Below are 17,034 nucleotides of genomic sequence, written 5' to 3'. Positions count from 1 at the left end.
GCTCTATGAAGGAGGCATTTTTTAATTCCCTTGTTTTACAGATGGAGAAACTGAGACTTGAAGGGGTGAGGTCATTTGGCCTGGCTCCCACCCGGGCTAACGTTGGTTTTCCTGTGCTCACCTCTGGCCCTTGTCCTCCTGCAGCCATGGCCTGTGCGTTGTCAGAATCAACAGCGGCCATACCTGGTGTGTTTATGTTGCCTGTATTTTCCTTTACCTCCAGCGAGGGTCACAAATGAAAGGCCTACAAGTACAGCTAGGCCCAGGGCATATTTTGTTTGATCAGTACTATGCTTTATTTTTTTCTTTTCTCTTCTTTTCTTTTCTTTTTCTTTTTCTTTTCTTTTCTTTTTTTTTTTTTTTTTGATTGATTGGTTTTAGAGAGGAAGGGGCAGAGGGAGAGGGAGAGAGAACCTTAAGCATGCTACCCACTGAGCACAGAACCTAATGCGGGACTTGACCCCACGACCTTGAGTTCACCATCTGTGCCAAAACTAAGAGCCAGACCCTTAACTGACTGCGCCACCCAGGCGCCCCAGTGTGTTACTTTCTTGAGCGTTTTGGTGTGGAAGTCTAGGCACAGCTCGCACTCTCCCCTCTGCATTTCTTTACCGCCCCAAGCCCACCTTCCTTGCATGGTTTTAGAACAGGCTGCTTCTTGGATTTCACCTGCCCACCTGCCTCAAGGGCATTCAAGTTTTGCGAATTTTGTCCTCCACTTCAAAACTGTCATTTTTAATGCTCCACACTGTTCCACTGAATTTATGTGCCAGCATTTACCGAGTCATTCCCCCACCTAGCATTTAGCGTTCTTCCCTATAGCACTGAGCCAGCATCCTTAGGAGCGCAGCTTTTTCATCCAGAGGAATATTTTCTGGCATCAAATTTCTGTGAGCGAGGCAAATTACAGGAGTGTGTTCCCTCTTTGAAAACTCATATGTGCCTATGTGATTTCTGCATTTTTCTATATATACGTTGAGTGGGATTAAAAGGTTTTTTAAAGTTGTGAGAATGGAATTATTGGGTCAAATGCATAAATATTCTTAGGACTTTAACCTTAAGAAATGCTTCTTTATTCTTCATCAGTGAATTTGGTGAAAAGAAAAATCAGAGTTTGGAGAGTTTTTTTGTTTGTTTGTTTGTTGTTGTTGTTTTTGCTGTTGCCACTTTCTGACTGCACACTCTCCTTCAATCCACTCCTCTTGGGCCTTGGTCCTCATTCCTTCTATAAACTACTCTTGCAATGACCTTCATGTGGCTGTTTCCTCTGGTCTCTTCTCTGCACTATCTTACTTGACATTCAACAGCTGGCTACTCTCTCCTTCAAACCCTTCCTTCTATTGCTTTTGGTGATACTATCTTCGCTAGGAGCTTTTCCTATTACACTCTCTGCTTCTTCTTAGCCTCTGCAGCTGACTCTTCTTCCTCCTCATCTCGGCCTCTACATTTCAGAGTCTTTAATAAGATTTATAGGCTGAGGACTTCCTGTATGCCCACCCTGTCCTTCACCTGGCACTCCAGGCTTGTGAATCAACTGCCCACTTGATATCACCAACTGGGTATCTAAAGGGTGTCTCATGCAACCTTGATATGGTGGGAAAAAAGAACTCTTAATAAACACAAAGTGCTACGAAATTTGAGAAAATCAAACACCCCATCGAGGAAGAAAAGGCACAGTCTCACTTGGGCCATAACAGCTGGAGAAAAGCCAGGCAGCAGCCGATAGTGAGAACACTGGGAAATCAGTGAGTCAGCTTGGCAGGTGAGGAGGGCATGTGAAGACAAGGGTAAGAACCAGATGAACGTAATGTTAAAGAAACTTTGGTATCCCGGCACCTAGTTGGCTCAGAGGGTTAAGTGTCAGATTCTTGATTTTGGCTCAGGTCATGATCACAGGGTTGTGGGATCTAGCCCCGCCTTGGGTGCTGAGGTCAGCTGGGAGTCTGCTGGAAAGTCTTTCTCTCTCACCCTTTGCCCCTCCCCCCACATGTGCACTGGCTTTCTCTCTCTCTCTCAGAGAAACAAACAAACAAACAAACAAACAAACAAACTTGGAATCTGACTAGTAACAGCACCCACTGATGAGAAAGAAGCCCTAAAATGTCCTCTGAAACCATAATAACTAACAGTTTTTGAGCCTTCTTTGTGTGCCAGGCTCTATTCTGAGCATCTCCTCATATCATCCCATTAAATCCTATGGATATGATATTGTTATTTCCAATCAAGCGTGAGGAAACTGAGCTACGAGAGTGGATCAAATAACTTGCCCATTGCCACACAATTTTTTTTTAAGTGGTGGATGTGGGACATGAATTCCAGTAGTTTCACTCCAGGACTCACTTTTCATCGCTACAGACTCAGACACTGGAGTGGAATCCTGGCTCTACCTGTCGCTGGCCATGTGATCTTAGGCCAGTTGCTTAACCTCTGTGAGCCTTGAATTTTCATGTTTACATGGAGATTACACACACACACACACACACACACACACACACACATATCCTAGCACAGTACCTGTCACCTACCAGGTGCTTGTCTGCCATTGCTTTATTGTTTCTTTCCCAATGCTGGATGATACTAGAGTCCAATTTCAGTGTAACTGCAAGCTTCAAATAGTTTTGTAGTTCTACCTCTGGTTAAGACACTATTTTAAATGGTTTTATCTTCTCTGAGTGAACTTTAAAAAAAAAGAAGACCCAAGAAAGCCAGTGGCAGAATGGAAGGAAAAAATAAAAGTAATTTTGTAGAAATAATCATGAAAACCTATTTTAGCAGAAAGCATTAAGAGAACACATAGATTACTCTTCAGGCATAGTTTAAGGAAAGCTTGAAAACAATTTTATAGAATATAAGAAATCCCTGGACATTAAATACGTATGAGCCGCTGTGGGAATAGAACAAGTATAATGTATTTTCTCCTTAATAATGCAGTCTTAGTGATCATTTAGTGTTAACAAGCATTGGGAATCTTTATTAAGAATGATTTGCACCCCTTCTCTCCACATCTAATATTTCAAATGGCTGTCTCTGAACCTGGTGGGTGAAGATGGAACAAATCTCTCTACAAAGGAAGTTGATGCTCGGGTGACATATGGAAACCCCCCACCCCCTATGGAACATGTGACTTTCAGGCCCCTTTTTGTAAATGGTGCTTGCCTTCTGCTCTGTCATCCCTGGCAGCAGAATCTTGAGTGCAACTGTTGGCTGGAGACTCTGCTCGAGCTAACCTTCCCTGTAAGGATTATTTTGTTTGTGACCTCAGCACCCTCCACTGTTCATAACTGCAGTAAATGTAGATGGGCAAATACTGACTAAAAAACAAAATCCAGCTTGTTTACAAGAGGTATACTTAAAACACAGGGCATTAAAAGGTTGAGAATAAACAAATAAATTTTAAAAAGATATACCAGGCAAATACCCAAAAGAAAGCTGGAGAAAACTGTATTAACATGAAACAAAATAGATTTTAAGAAAAAAAAAACATTATTATAATAAAGATTGCCACTCGGTAATGAAAACAGTTTGACTCACCAGGAAGAAATAAAAATTCTAAACTAGTAGGCATCTAATAAAGTAGAATCCAAATACATAAAGCACAATGGGGAGAAATTGACAGAAATGTCCCCATAGCATAGGATTTCAATACACCTTGCTCAGTTACTGATAGGTGAAGCAGTTGAAAAATCAGTAGCGACACAGAAAATATGAATATACTTAAATAAGCTCAACTTGAGAAACACATACAGAACCCTCTCGTTCCCTGACAATTAGAAACCCTCATTCTTTCCAGACTTTCATAACATTTACAAAAACTAACCATATACTAGACAGCAACTCAAGCCTCAACACATTTCAAATAATTGATTTTATACAAAACCTAGTTATCTGATTACAATACAATTGATAGAAATCTGTAACAAAGATATGGATAAAATAATACCATGTTTGTAAATTTATTTATTCTAAATAAATTATGGGTCAATGAAAAAAATCAGGCATATTATAAACAAACTCATTTGAAGCCAAAAGAAAAGTGATAGGTACTCTAGCATTGTAATATTTCAGTGTAAATTTATTCTGACACTTGGAAAACATGCTATAATATTTCTGCAATGACGCATCTGAGTATTTTAGAAATCATAAAATAGAAAATTCTATTTAAGGGGACTCTTGCTGTTATCCAAGGTTTGAGAAGAGAGGGGTGCTCCTTATGCAGTTCCCATTAAGGAAGAGGTTATAAGTTTGGTTTTTCTAAAGGAGGGATGGAAGGAAAGATGGTGCAGGAACCACCCCTTTAGGTAGATGCGCATGTCAAATAAAAAGAACTTAAATTTTCAAATGAAAAGCACTATATTTTCATCTGTTTCTTCCTATGCTCCTTTTATCAACTTTATTCTCATATTCAAAGTCCTTTAAGTATTTAAGGGATCCTGAAGATCATCTTAGTCCAGACACCTCATCTATAGGCCTGTGCTCTTCAGGCTGGACCACCATCCTGCCCAGATGGATAGTGGATGCAGGAGAGTTGGAGGAAGCCTCCCTAGGGTCCTAAAGAAGCTCCAGGTGCCTAAAGCCAACCCCCGACTTGTGTTTGGCTGATTTTCCAGCTGAAAAAATTCCATTAAACCACAAGAGAGTATTGTCTCTCCTCAATGTTTCCTCCAAACTCAATCTCTTATCCTCCAAATTCCCTCACTGACTTTCTCTTATGTTTACTTTTTAACTTGCAAACAATATATTTTATCACTTCTATTTACCCATCAACATTGACTGCTCTCTGTGCCCTCTAATTATCTATCTCTCTTAGGGGCTCTGAAGAAGATGTAAAACAAAAATATCCTCCCTTTTTTGTTGTTAGTTTGTTTGTTTTGTTTTTTTTTAAAGGTTATTTATTTTTTAGTAATCTCTACACCCTATGTTGGGCTTGAATTCACAACCCCAAGATCAAGAGTCACACACTCTATGGACCAAGCCAGCCAGGACCCCCTGTCTTCATGTTTTAAATATTAATTTAATTTTGCAGCAGTCTCACAGAGGAAAGTTGGAAGTATAATACTAAGAATTCTTTTTCTCCCTGAGCCTTTGGAAAATAAGCTGCTAACCTGATGCCCCTTCCCTTCCATACTTGGTGTGTATTTTCTACAAATGAAGACACTTTTCCACATAACTACAGAATGGCTATCAAGATCAGGAAATTAATGTTGATACATTACTGTCATCTAATAATCTCATCCATTCAAGTTTCCCAAATTGTCTAATCATGCCCCTTATAATACAAGGACCCAGGTCAAAATAATCATTTGCTGTATTTAGTTGTTGTGCCTCTTTAGTTTTCTTCAATGACCTTGACACATTTAAAGGTTTGAAGGAAGTTGCTTTGTAGACTGTCCCTCAATTTGTGTTGCCCTTGCCTATGTGTTGCCCAGCTCCCACCCTCTAGCTCTCTCTCCTTTTGTGTATTAGCTGAAAGATAAGAGTAGAGCCTCTCATTATCTTGGGACATTATCAGAGAGCTCTAGCTATACCAGTTCAAGAATTTCCTTCCTTCTCTTGGATCTAAAAGATGCCCTGGTAGTAACAGTATCTTGTTGTTTTCAGGTGTCTAGTTCTTGATTCTTCTCTACAGCTTTGTCCCCTCTATACTGTAAGAAACAGGGTGTCCTCATAAGGAAAGGAAACGGCTTGTGAGTTAAGTTTCTGGAGGCTCAAGAAAGAATGCCCTGAGCATGCTGCTCACTTGGTATCTCCACTTGACCAGTAGGTAAAAATCTTATGCCCAGTTGGATTTCTGAGCTTCCTCTCCAAATACCCTGATGCTGCAGCCTTCCCCATTTCTGTCCATATGAGCTCCTCCTTTCCAGTTGCTCTGGCCAAAAAACTTTGAGTCATCTTGATTCCTCTCTTTCTCTCTTATTCCAATAGTCCAGTGTGTCTCATAACCAGACCAGTTAATAAATGCTATCAGCTCCGTTTTCAAACTGTATGCAGGAGGAAGACTTTGGTCATTTCCATTATCTCCACCACTACCTCCCTGGTCTAAGCCACCACATGCTCTCACCTGATTGCTACAGTGGCCTCTCAGTCGGTCTTCCACTCCAACCCACCCCCACCCCCATAGTCTGTTATCAGTTCATCAACCAGAGTAAATCAAACCCCTTCACTCCCCTGCTCAAAACCCTGTCTTGGGCTCCCCATCTCAGTCAGAGTGAAGTCAATGTCCTTCCGGTGGTCTAAAATATCCTGAACCATCTTATCACCATGCTTTCCAAATTCATCTCCTCCATCCTCCTCTTCCCTCCCTCCATTCCTGTTACAACGGCCCCTTGCTCTTCTTTGAATACCCCAGGCGCATTCTACCTCATGGCCTTCGCACCTGCTGTTCCCTCTGATGGGAATGCTCTTTCTCCAGACATGCCTATCTCTCTCCTTCATCTGCTCCAGGTCTGTGCCCTCATGTGATCTTTTCAGAGAGACTATCCAGACTACCCTCTTTAAAACTGTAACTTTTACTCCCATTCTTTACTGCCTATTCTCTTTCCCTGCTTTGTATTGTCTTAGCACTTGATACTCTCCAGCACACTCTGTTCTTCCATAATATTTTATAACCTGTCAGTCACTCCACTACAGAATATGCCATAGAACATGGATTGTTTTCACCTTTCTTGTTCACTGATCCCATGACCTAGAACAGTGCCTGATATATAGTAAGTACACAATAAATACATAGTGGACAAATGAATAGATACCCTGAAAGCCAAATAGAAAAAGGAATATGGTGATATCATACAACTTTAATTAAAAATATATGCATCTCTAGGATTTATTCTAAGAATTAGCACATAGTGATACAGTAACCTAATTTTGCAAAATATAAGATCACTTTTGTGATTTTTAGTTATTGGTTTTCAAGACAGAGCTCCGTTTAGGTGCGGCTTTCAGCGTTATTATACTTTCCTCCCGATTTCAAATGGATTGTCTTTAAGGGGCCTATCCGATCAACCTTGAATAAAAATGATCTCATATTTCTGAGTGGGAAAACATAAGCCTTACTTTTAAAAAGTCCTGCGTGGAGAGGACCATGCTTCACGCTTGACAATGGGGCCATGTGGAAAGCAACAGAAATCTGTGCACAGCTGCCGGAAGCCCCGCTGCCCCATGGCATGTGGGAGGCCTCAGAGGAGAGCTCCAGAGGCCCCCAGCCCCTCCAAGGGAGAGGGCAGCCAAGGCAGTGCTGTTCAACAGATGTCACCGTCTGCTGTGCAAGTTAAATAAGGCAGAGAGCAGCAGCTGAGGGGATGTTAGCCTCCTGCTCCAAACAGCATTCTAGCTGAACAGTGGAAAATGTTTAACACGTTCCCCCTTCCCCCCTCCTGGGAAAACAACAAGCAATGTCTCTTTGGGGATAGAGAAAAGGAAAGCGTTTCCACCAGCTCTGATAGGTCATCAAGGGCACCCTCATCCCTTATCCCCTTACATGAACAGGAGTGTGTCTTGTCTTTCCCTTTCCTTGGAGCTTATTTGCCTTGAAGACTGTTTTCTCTGCCCTGTAGAAGCTCCCCAATAATGGCTACATTTATATTTTTATTTTCAGATTAATTAACCACTTGACGAGCACATACTAAAAGCAAAGGACTCTGTTTGCTTTCAGGTCTGCTCCCTAATGAGGTCAGAAGCCTTGGGGACAGAGCAGCTTTCTTAGTCAGTCTGGCAGCCAGTGTGGGCCTGACCTCAGATAGCACTAAGTTGCTTCATCAGCACATTTTTAATGAGCACCTAGTACAGGCCAAGTGCTGGGAATGCTGCCAAAAGCTTGCGACCTCACGGAACTCAGCTTTTAGTGGGAAGAAGGCAGACAGTAAACAAGTAAACAGGGTAGTTTCAGATTTTTGCCAATGCTGCAAATAAAATGAAATGGTGATGGAAGAGAGAGCAGGCTATCCAGAAGAGGGTTGGGACACCAGGCAAGGGTCGGGGCAGAAGATGTTTGGTACCAGCCCTCTTCTGCCCACCAGGCCCTGTCCTGTGGATGGCTCTGTGTGATGGCTGACCAAGAAGAGAAGACATGTGTGCGGATGTAGTAAGAGTATTGATGCAGCCCACGCATGTCTAAATGATTAAAAGTTGTGAACCAAGCTAACAAACTGTTAATTAACAAACTGTTAATAACAAACTGTTAATAAGGCCTCCCTCGGGGCGCCTGGGTGGCTCAGTGGGTTAAGTGTCTGCCTCTGGCTCAGGTCATGATCCGAGGGACCTGGGATGGAGTCCTGCAACAGGCCTCCTGCTAAGTGGGGTGCCTGTTTCTCCGTCTCCCTCTGCCTCTCCCCCCAGCTACTGCAGACACTCTTTCTTTCTTTATTCTCTCAAATAAATTGAAAAAAAATCTTAAAAAAAATCCAACATGGTCTACCTTTTACATTGATATGATACATATTTTACATTGACGTTTTGACTTTATAAAGACCTGGAAGGCCAGGTGTGCCTTCAGTACTCTCACACTCCTCAGAGTTCTGCGTTGGAATAGGGCAGAGCACGGTGAGCCAGCCTCTGGACATTTATCCCTGGTTATTGGCCCATTCCCCTCTCCTCTAGCCTGGCTGTTTCCCACCATGAGGGGTTTTTACACACACATTTGATACCCCAGCCCCTATGTCCAAGATTCACTCATGCTTTCTGCAAATAGTTTCCCGGTGGTCCCCCTCAGGATTAGGGGTATGAGAACCGGCAGCCCAGACCACCCATGGGAGGAGAGACCTGAAGCAGAGGCCCACAGACTCTGGAAATGGGTTTGGGGCCCTGTGAGGAAAGAACTGCAAGGCCCTACATAACTAGGGCATGGTCTAGAAGAGAAGACACAGGCTCTGAGTGTGCAAATTCCCTTGGGCCCTTGGATTTATTGCTTCATGAGGAGGGGTACGGCTGGAGGTTGGCCAAAGTGGCATGGTCCGTAGCAGAGGCCCGGCATCCCCCATTGGCCTGGGGCTGGGAGGTACTGGAGGAGGGAGGCTGCTTTGCTGATGTAATTAAGAAAGATCTCTCTGAGGGTAGGAGTAGGAATGACATTTGAATGGAGACTTGAACAGTAAAGATGAGTCATTCCTGCCAGGATGTGGGACAGGAGCACTCCCAACTGACAGAAGAGGGCGTGACCAGGCACTATAAGCCCTGTAAGGAAGAAAACTGAGGTGGTTGGGGCCTAATTTGGAGGAAGAGAGGATAGGAGACAAAGCAGACGGTTAAGCAGGAGCAGGGACCCGGGAAGCTAAGCTAAGGAGTCCTCGATCCTGTATGCAAAGAGAAGACACTGATCCTTTACAGTGGCGTCAACATGAATATTTTATAACAAGAAAATACAACCCAGGGAGAGAGAGAATGATTTAAAAATCAGAACTTGGAATTTCTGAAAAGCCCTGTAAAGTACCAAGGAGTTCATCTAATGAACACTTACATTGTAGACAAATGAGAAAGATTTACTGTGATAAGGACAGAGGATCCTCTACTGGGCCCCCACTGGGATGGCCATACATATGAAGTAAATACAGAATAAGTAAGTCTCCTTGCTTTTCGTTCTATTCACTAAGCACCCCCCTAAAAAATGCACTGTGAAATATTGGCCACTTGAGTATGTCCTTCCTGGCTGAATCACTGTGCTTCCCTTAATCAATTCAAACCACATTTTTTATTTTTCAAAAGTCATTTTCACCCCAGCTTTGCTGAAGTAGAAGGAGAGATCTGAAAATAAATTTCCTATTCAAACACAATAAGAATAATTGGATTTGCAAAGGAAAATGAAGATAAATCACAAAGGAAAAGCAATTACAGCCTTAATATGTTTGGAAGGGTTTGTCAGGGCAAGGATGTGAGAAACTATGAGTTTCCTGGGAGAAGAGTAAATTCCAAAAGCTGCCTGTCATTTGGTGACGTTCCCCAAAGGTTCCCTCCTTGACCAAACTTGAGTCAGTCCTCACTCTTGATATCTAACCCAGTTCCTATTAGTAACTTTCCATCCACTGACCTCCCCCAATCCCCGCAGCTCGCTGTCCATAAATCCTCTGCTCTTGTGGTATTCGGAGCTGAGTTCAAGCTCTCTCTCCTATTGCAACAGTCTTTTTTTAAAAAAAGGATTTCATTTATTTATTTTAGAGAGAGCGAGAGCACCAGTGGGGATGAGGGAGGGGGAAGCGGGTGAGGGACAAGCAGACGCCCAGCTGAGCAGGGAGCTGGACAACCAGAGCTGATCCCAGGACCCTGAGATCATGACCTGAGCCAAAGGCAGATGCTTAACCGACTGAGCTCCCTGTTGCTACAGTCTTGAAAAATCTTCCTTGCCTGCTTAATTCTATTGGGTGCAATTTTCCTGGGACATAGTTTGCTCTCAATGCCAGACTATCACTGGGTATCACATTACAAACTATCTGTATTTGGAAGGGTTACATCTTGGTTAACGTGAGACAGTCTCAGCACTTGCCTGACAGAGAAGATCACCAGTGGTGCCCATTCCATTGTCAGAAGTGTCCTAGTTTGGGCAATTATATGGTTATCCACACATAGTGTGAAATTTACTTGGCTAAACTGTCATCAAAGTCCCCAGTGACAAGACGACCTGCAGGCCTTCACACGTGGCATTGCAGCAATTCCAGTGCACAGGAGAATAGACTCATGAAACGAGAAAACTCCTTTCTAGTCCTAACTCCTTAAGCATTTTTACATTAGATTTGTATCATTTTATGTCCAAATCAAAATATTTCTCCATAAATAAAAAATGACGATTTTTATTATTTTGTCTCTCCAACATGTCCATATGTTGCCTTTATTATACCTCTCCCTCAAGGACTACAGAGAGGTCTTATCACAGCACACTTACCAGGAGAGTGACAGGAATTCCAGAGCAAGGGGGAGGGAGGGTGGAGGCCTAGAGACAGAGAGAGACCAGGAAGGCCAATGTGGTGCAGGCCTTAGGTAAAACAACTGAGATTGGGGAATCAATACCTCATTCTCTGGTGAATTGCATTGAAAGACTGAAATGAGTTTCAAAATAATAATCGAAGCTGGCAGCTGCTCTTGACAGGCTGGGACAAATGAAAATTGAGCGGGGCTTTCACATGCTGTGGGGAGTGGGCAGGACAGGCAGGAACCCCCTTAAAGCCTTTCACTTGGAAACACTGGGTTTTTTAATTGTCTCCTGTCCTGAAGCCAAAGGAGAAGATCCCTCATTAAGGTGAGTTTTGCCGAGTAGTTTTGAAAATGGCTTTTGTAGCTACTTCCACTTGTCTGAGAGTATCTTCGAGAAGCCCTTATCCTGCATACCTTCCCAGAGTCCAGTGGGATGGGAGAGAAATGCACACTCAGCAGGCTGTCTGGCAACGGCCTTCAGGCACAGGCAAGGTGTGGAGTGGAGGAGGAAGGATTGGATCAGATAATCTCCAAATTAGAAGACCTTCATACTGCTAGGAGAGTCCGCCTCCAGGGACTCACAGCCTGGCTTTGTTAATCCCATTTTACAGGTAGAAACAGTTGAATGAGGGAAAAGCAAGGTTACCGAAGGGGAGCTGAGTTTCCTGTCTTCAGGGCTCAGTACGGGGGACCTGAAGGATGAGCTGTTGAAGGATGTAGCTGTTTCTACTGAAACCTGGGCGCCCAAAACATGGTCCAGACTCCAGCATCACATCGAAGGACAGCTGGTTAGAAATGTAGGATCTTGAGGCACCTGGGTGGCTTAGTCAGTTGAGCAGCTGCCTTCGGCTCAGGTCATGATCCCATGCTTCTCCCTTTCCCTCTGCCTGCTGCTCTGCCTACTAGTAGTCTCCATCTCTCTGTCAAATAAATAAATAAAATCTTAAAAAAAAAAAAAAAACAAAAGAAATGCAGGATCTCAGATCCCACCCAAGACTTGCTCTATCAGGATCTTTATTTAAGACCCTGAATGGGTCCAAAACCTTTGGCATGCAAAAGTGGTCCTAAGAGGGAAGTTTATAGATGCCTATAGATGCAATAGATGCCTACCACAAGCAGCAAAAAAACAAAAACAAAAACAAAAAAAACCCTCAAATAAACAACCTAACCTTACACCTAGAGGAGCTAGAATAAGAACACATAAAACCCCAAATCAGCAGAAGGAAGGAAATAATAAAGACCAGAGAAGAAATAAATGATATGAAACTAAAAAACAACAAAGACAGTAGAACAGATTAATGAAACCTAGAGCTGGTTCTTTGAAAAGACCAACAAAACTGACTACAGGCCATTATCTGTAATGAACATAGATGCAAAAATCTTCAACAAAATAGTAGCAAACTGAATGCAACAATACAGTAAAAAATCATTTACCACTAACAAGTAGGATTTATTCCTGGGTATGCAAGGGTGGTTCAATATTTGCAAATCAATCAACAGGATACATCTCATCAGTAACAGAAAGGGTAAAAACTCTATGATCATTTCAATAGATGCAGAAGAAACATCTGACAAGGTACAACAACCATTCATGATAAAAACCCTCAACAAAGTAGGGTTAAGAGGGAACTTACTTCAACATAATAAAGGGCATCAATGAAAAACCCACAGTTAACATCATATTCAATGATGAAAAACAGAACTTTTCCCCTAAAGTCAGGAACAAGACAAGGATGTCTACTCTCACCACTTTTATTCAACTACTATAGTACTAGAAGTCCTAGCAATAAGACAACAAGAAGAAATTAAAAGCTTCCAAACTGGTGAGGAAGTAAAACTTTTACCATTTGCAGAAGCTATATTATACATAGAAAACCCAAAAGTTTGTATATATAAACTATATACATATATAAAATTATATATAGATAAAATCAATATTATATATATATATATATAAAATCAATATACAGAAATCTGTTGCATTTCTATACAGGAATAACGAAGCAACAAAGAGAACTTAAGAAAACAATTCCATTTGCAATTGCACCAAAACAAGTAAGACACCTAAGAATAAACCTAACCAAAGAGGTCAAAGACCTGTATTCCAAAAAAACTCTAAAACACTGATGGAAGAAATTGAAGACGACACAAATAAATGGAAAGATATTCCATGCTCGTGGGTTAGAAGAACAAATATTGTTAAAATGTCCATCTATCCAAAGCTATCTACAGATTTAAAGCAATCCTATCAAAATACCAACAGCATTTTTCACAGAACTAGACAAAACAATCCCAAAGTTTGTATGGAATCACAAAAGACCCTGATTAGCAAAAACAATCTTGAAAAAGAAAATCAGAGCTGGAGGTATCACAATTCCAGACTTCAAGTTACATTATAAAGCTGTAGAAATAAAAAAAAGTATGGTACTGACACAGACACATAGATCAATAGAACAGAATAGAAAGCCTAGAAATAAAACCACAGTTAAATGGCCAATTAATCTTCAATAAAGAAGGAAAGAATATACATCGGAAAAAAGATAGTCTTTTCAACAAATGTTGTTGGGAAAACTGGACAGCTACATGCAGAAGAATGAAGCTGGACCACTTTCTTACACCATACACAGCAATAAACTCAAAATGAATCAAGGACCTAAATGTGAGACCTAAAATCATAAAAATCCTGGAAGATAGCACAAGCAGTAATTTTTCTGACACTGACCCAAGCAACATTTATTCTAGGTATGTCTCCTGAGGCAAGGGAAATAAAAGTAAAATAAACTATTGAGACTACATCAAAATAAGAAACTTCTGGGGCACCTGGGTGGCTCAGTGGGTTGAGCCACTGCCTTTGGCTCAGGTCATGATCTCAGGGTCCTGGTAGCGAGTCCCGCATCCGGCTCTCTGCTCAGCAGGGAGCCTGCTTCCCTCTCTCTCTCTCTCTCTGCCTGCCTCTCTGCCTACTTGTGATATTTTTCTGTCAAATAAATAAATAAAATCTTAAAAAAAAAAAAAAGGAAGAAACTTCTGCCCAGGGAACAATCGATAACACTAAAAGGCAACCTATGAAATAGGAGAAGACATTTGCAAATGACATATCCAGTAAAGGGTTAGTGTCCAAAATATATAAAGAACTTATACAACTCAACATCCCAAATACAAATAATCCAATTAAAAAATGGACAGAAGACATGAACCGACATTTCTCTAAAGAAGACATCCTGGGGCACCTGGGTGGCTCAGTGGGTTAAAGCCTCTGCCTTCGGCTCAGGTCATGATCTCAGGGTCCTGGGATCAAGCCCCGCACTGGGCTCTCTGCTCGGCAGGGAGTCTGCTTCTTCCTCTTTCTCTGCCTGCTTCTCTGCCTACTTGTGATCTCCAACTGTCAAATAAATAAATAAAATCTTAAAAAAAAAAAAGAAGACATCCAGATGGCCAACAGACACATGAAAAGATGCTCAACATCACTCATCATCAGGGAAATGCAAACCAAAATTACAATGAGATATCATCTCACACCTGTCAGAATGACTACAATCGAAACCCCAAGAGAAGCACCTGGGTGGCTCAGTCGGTTAAGCATCCCACTTTCAATTTCATCTCAGGTCATGATCTGAGGATTGTGGGTACAAGCACCACACCAGGCTCCATGCTGAGTGTGGAGCTTACTTAAGATTCTCTCTCCCTCTCCCTCCGCCCCCAACCCCCCCTCGCACACACGTACTCTCTCTCTTTCTAAAACACACACATACACACACAACAATAGGTATTGGACAGGAGGTAGAGAAAGGGGAAGCCTCTTGCACTGTTGGTGGGAATGCAAACTGCTGCAGCCACTCTGGAGAACAGTATAGAGGCTCCTCAAAACATTGAACAATAGAACTACCCTGTGATCCAGTAACTGCACACCTGGGTATTTACCCCAAAACACAAAAACACTAATTTAAAGGGATACATTCATCCCTATGTTTATTTCAGCATTTTTTACAATAGCCAAATTATGGAAGCAGCTCAAGTATCCATCGATAGATGACTGGAGAAAGACGTATGTAAATATGGAATATTACTCAGCCATAAAAAGAATGAAATTTTGCCATTTGTAATACCATGGATGGATCTAGAGAGTATAATGCTAAACAAAATAAGTCAGCCAGAAAAGACAAATACCACAAGATTTCACTCGTACGTGGAATTCAAGAAAAAAAAACAAACAAAAAAAAGAGCAGAGGAAAAAAAAAAGAGAGAGAGAGGGAGAGACAAACCAAGAAACAGACTTTTTAAAAAAGTTTTTAGGGCGCCTGGGTGGCTCAGTGGTTAAGCCGCTGCCTTCGGCTCAGGTCATGATCTCAGGGTCCTGGGATCGAGTCCCGCATCAGGCTCTCTACTCAGCAGGGAGCCTGCTTCCTCCTCTCTCTCTCTCTCTGCCTGCCTCTCTGCCTACTTGTGATTTCTCTCTGTCAAATAAATAAATAAAATCTTTAAAAAAAAAAAAAAAGTTTTTATTTAAGTAACCTCTACACCCAACATCGCGCTCAGACTCATGACCCCGAGATCAAGAGTCATGTGCTCTTCTGAGCCAGGCTCCGGAAGAAACAGACTTAATGACAGAGAACAAACTGGTGGTTACCAGAGGGGAGGAGGGGTTGGGCAATGGGTGAAATAGGTGATGGGGATTAGAGTATGTTTATCATGTTGACAAAAAAAAAAAAAAGAAAGATCACAGTTCTTTCACATATTCATTCACACTAGTCAAAGTCAAGAATTTCTAAGGACCAGTTTAGACATTTAATAATGAACAGCAGTTCCTGAATCAACAAAACAAAAACAAAAACAAAAAAGCCAAAAATATGACCCCAAGTGATTCGTATGCACTTCAGAGTCTGAGAAACCCTGGCTGGAGCTCTGGATCACACTTTGAATAGCAAGATTCTGAAAAGCATTTAAAGCTATGAATTTGCTTTTGGCAGGGAATTCTGATACAGTCAGGCCAGCTTACCAAGCTCTGGGACATCATTTCACATACCAGCATCCTCTACAGCATTACTAAATTTACTTTTTACAATATGAGTTTTAAAACTGATAAAAGGAATAGAAAAGGGACTTCCATCAATCTCAGGCTGAAGAACTGTTTCTCTCTCACCCCTCTTCTCTTTCATTCTCCCAGGATATCTGGTGCACGGATTTGCATCAGTGATGATCATGGACTCATCACACACTCTCAGCATCCTGTTGGTTTTAAAAGGAGGACACCAGCCTTGCTCAGGTTGGAGATTATGAATCACAATTAGTTTGGTGGTTTGCCGGGTTTGCTTGCTCATGTTTGTTCCTAACTCCTGATTCCGTATCAGCTAGAAGTCGCTTTTTAATAAGCAGAAAATCTTTTCCCCTCCATCTCAGGAAATATTGTATTTTAATTTTATCTTACTGATGATCTGACTGGGAAGTGACAATCAAGCATAAACCCATGTTAATAATTTTTCCCTTCTTTGTTTCTGGGCCTGAAATCGCAGAAATCACATCGTGCGGAAAATAAAGTTTCAATTAGGTCTAATATGTGGGTAGTCTTGGGATTCACTTGGGAAGAAACAGGAAGAATTAAATTGCAAGTTTTTGTTGAACCATTTGACATTACCACTCTCACAGGTTAAATAATAGTGAAATACTGGCAATTTCATTTAATCAACCTAATTAGAATGTTTCAATTTAGAATTTCTTGCCCTAAGGAATATAAAGTGAGTGGTACATGCTATTTGCGGAGGTTGGATTGTTTTATTTCCTTGGAGATTTTTTTTTGGAGGTTGGGACAAATGCTCTGAAGACTAGATAATCATTTCTCTATTCTAAGGAGCCAGAGAGAAAGGGGGTAGTAGAAGGTCAGGTCTGGTTATGGATTCAAGGTGACAGTATATATCCTCAAAGGGGGCTTACCAGCTTCCAGATCTGTGAAATATATAAATGGTGCCAGACACTGACACCACAAACTAGGGTGAGTTTCTTATCTACGTCCTTGTTACAGTCAGGTACAGTTAATATTTGAACTCTGACCAGAGCAAGAAGAGATTTTTCCTTAGCACCAGTTAATGTCACTCTTTAGTTGGAATGTGGGAGAGGAAGAGTCAAAGGGATGTATAAGAATCTAGT

General features: G+C 41.6%; 1 protein-coding gene across 4 annotated transcripts in view; it reads right to left on the bottom strand.

Moving 5' to 3' along the window:
* NEK11 (NIMA related kinase 11) overlaps positions 1-17,034 on the bottom strand; it is a 258,711-nt gene that overhangs the window by 8,458 nt on the left and 233,219 nt on the right. The gene's annotated exons all lie outside the window — the stretch shown is intronic.

The sequence above is a fragment of the Mustela erminea genome, chromosome 1, assembly GCF_009829155.1.
Source record: "Mustela erminea isolate mMusErm1 chromosome 1, mMusErm1.Pri, whole genome shotgun sequence".
In the NCBI taxonomy this organism is placed as follows: Eukaryota; Metazoa; Chordata; class Mammalia; order Carnivora; family Mustelidae; genus Mustela; species Mustela erminea.
The sequence above is the reverse complement of the archived record's forward strand: the minus strand, read 5'-3'. Positions and strand labels throughout refer to the sequence as shown.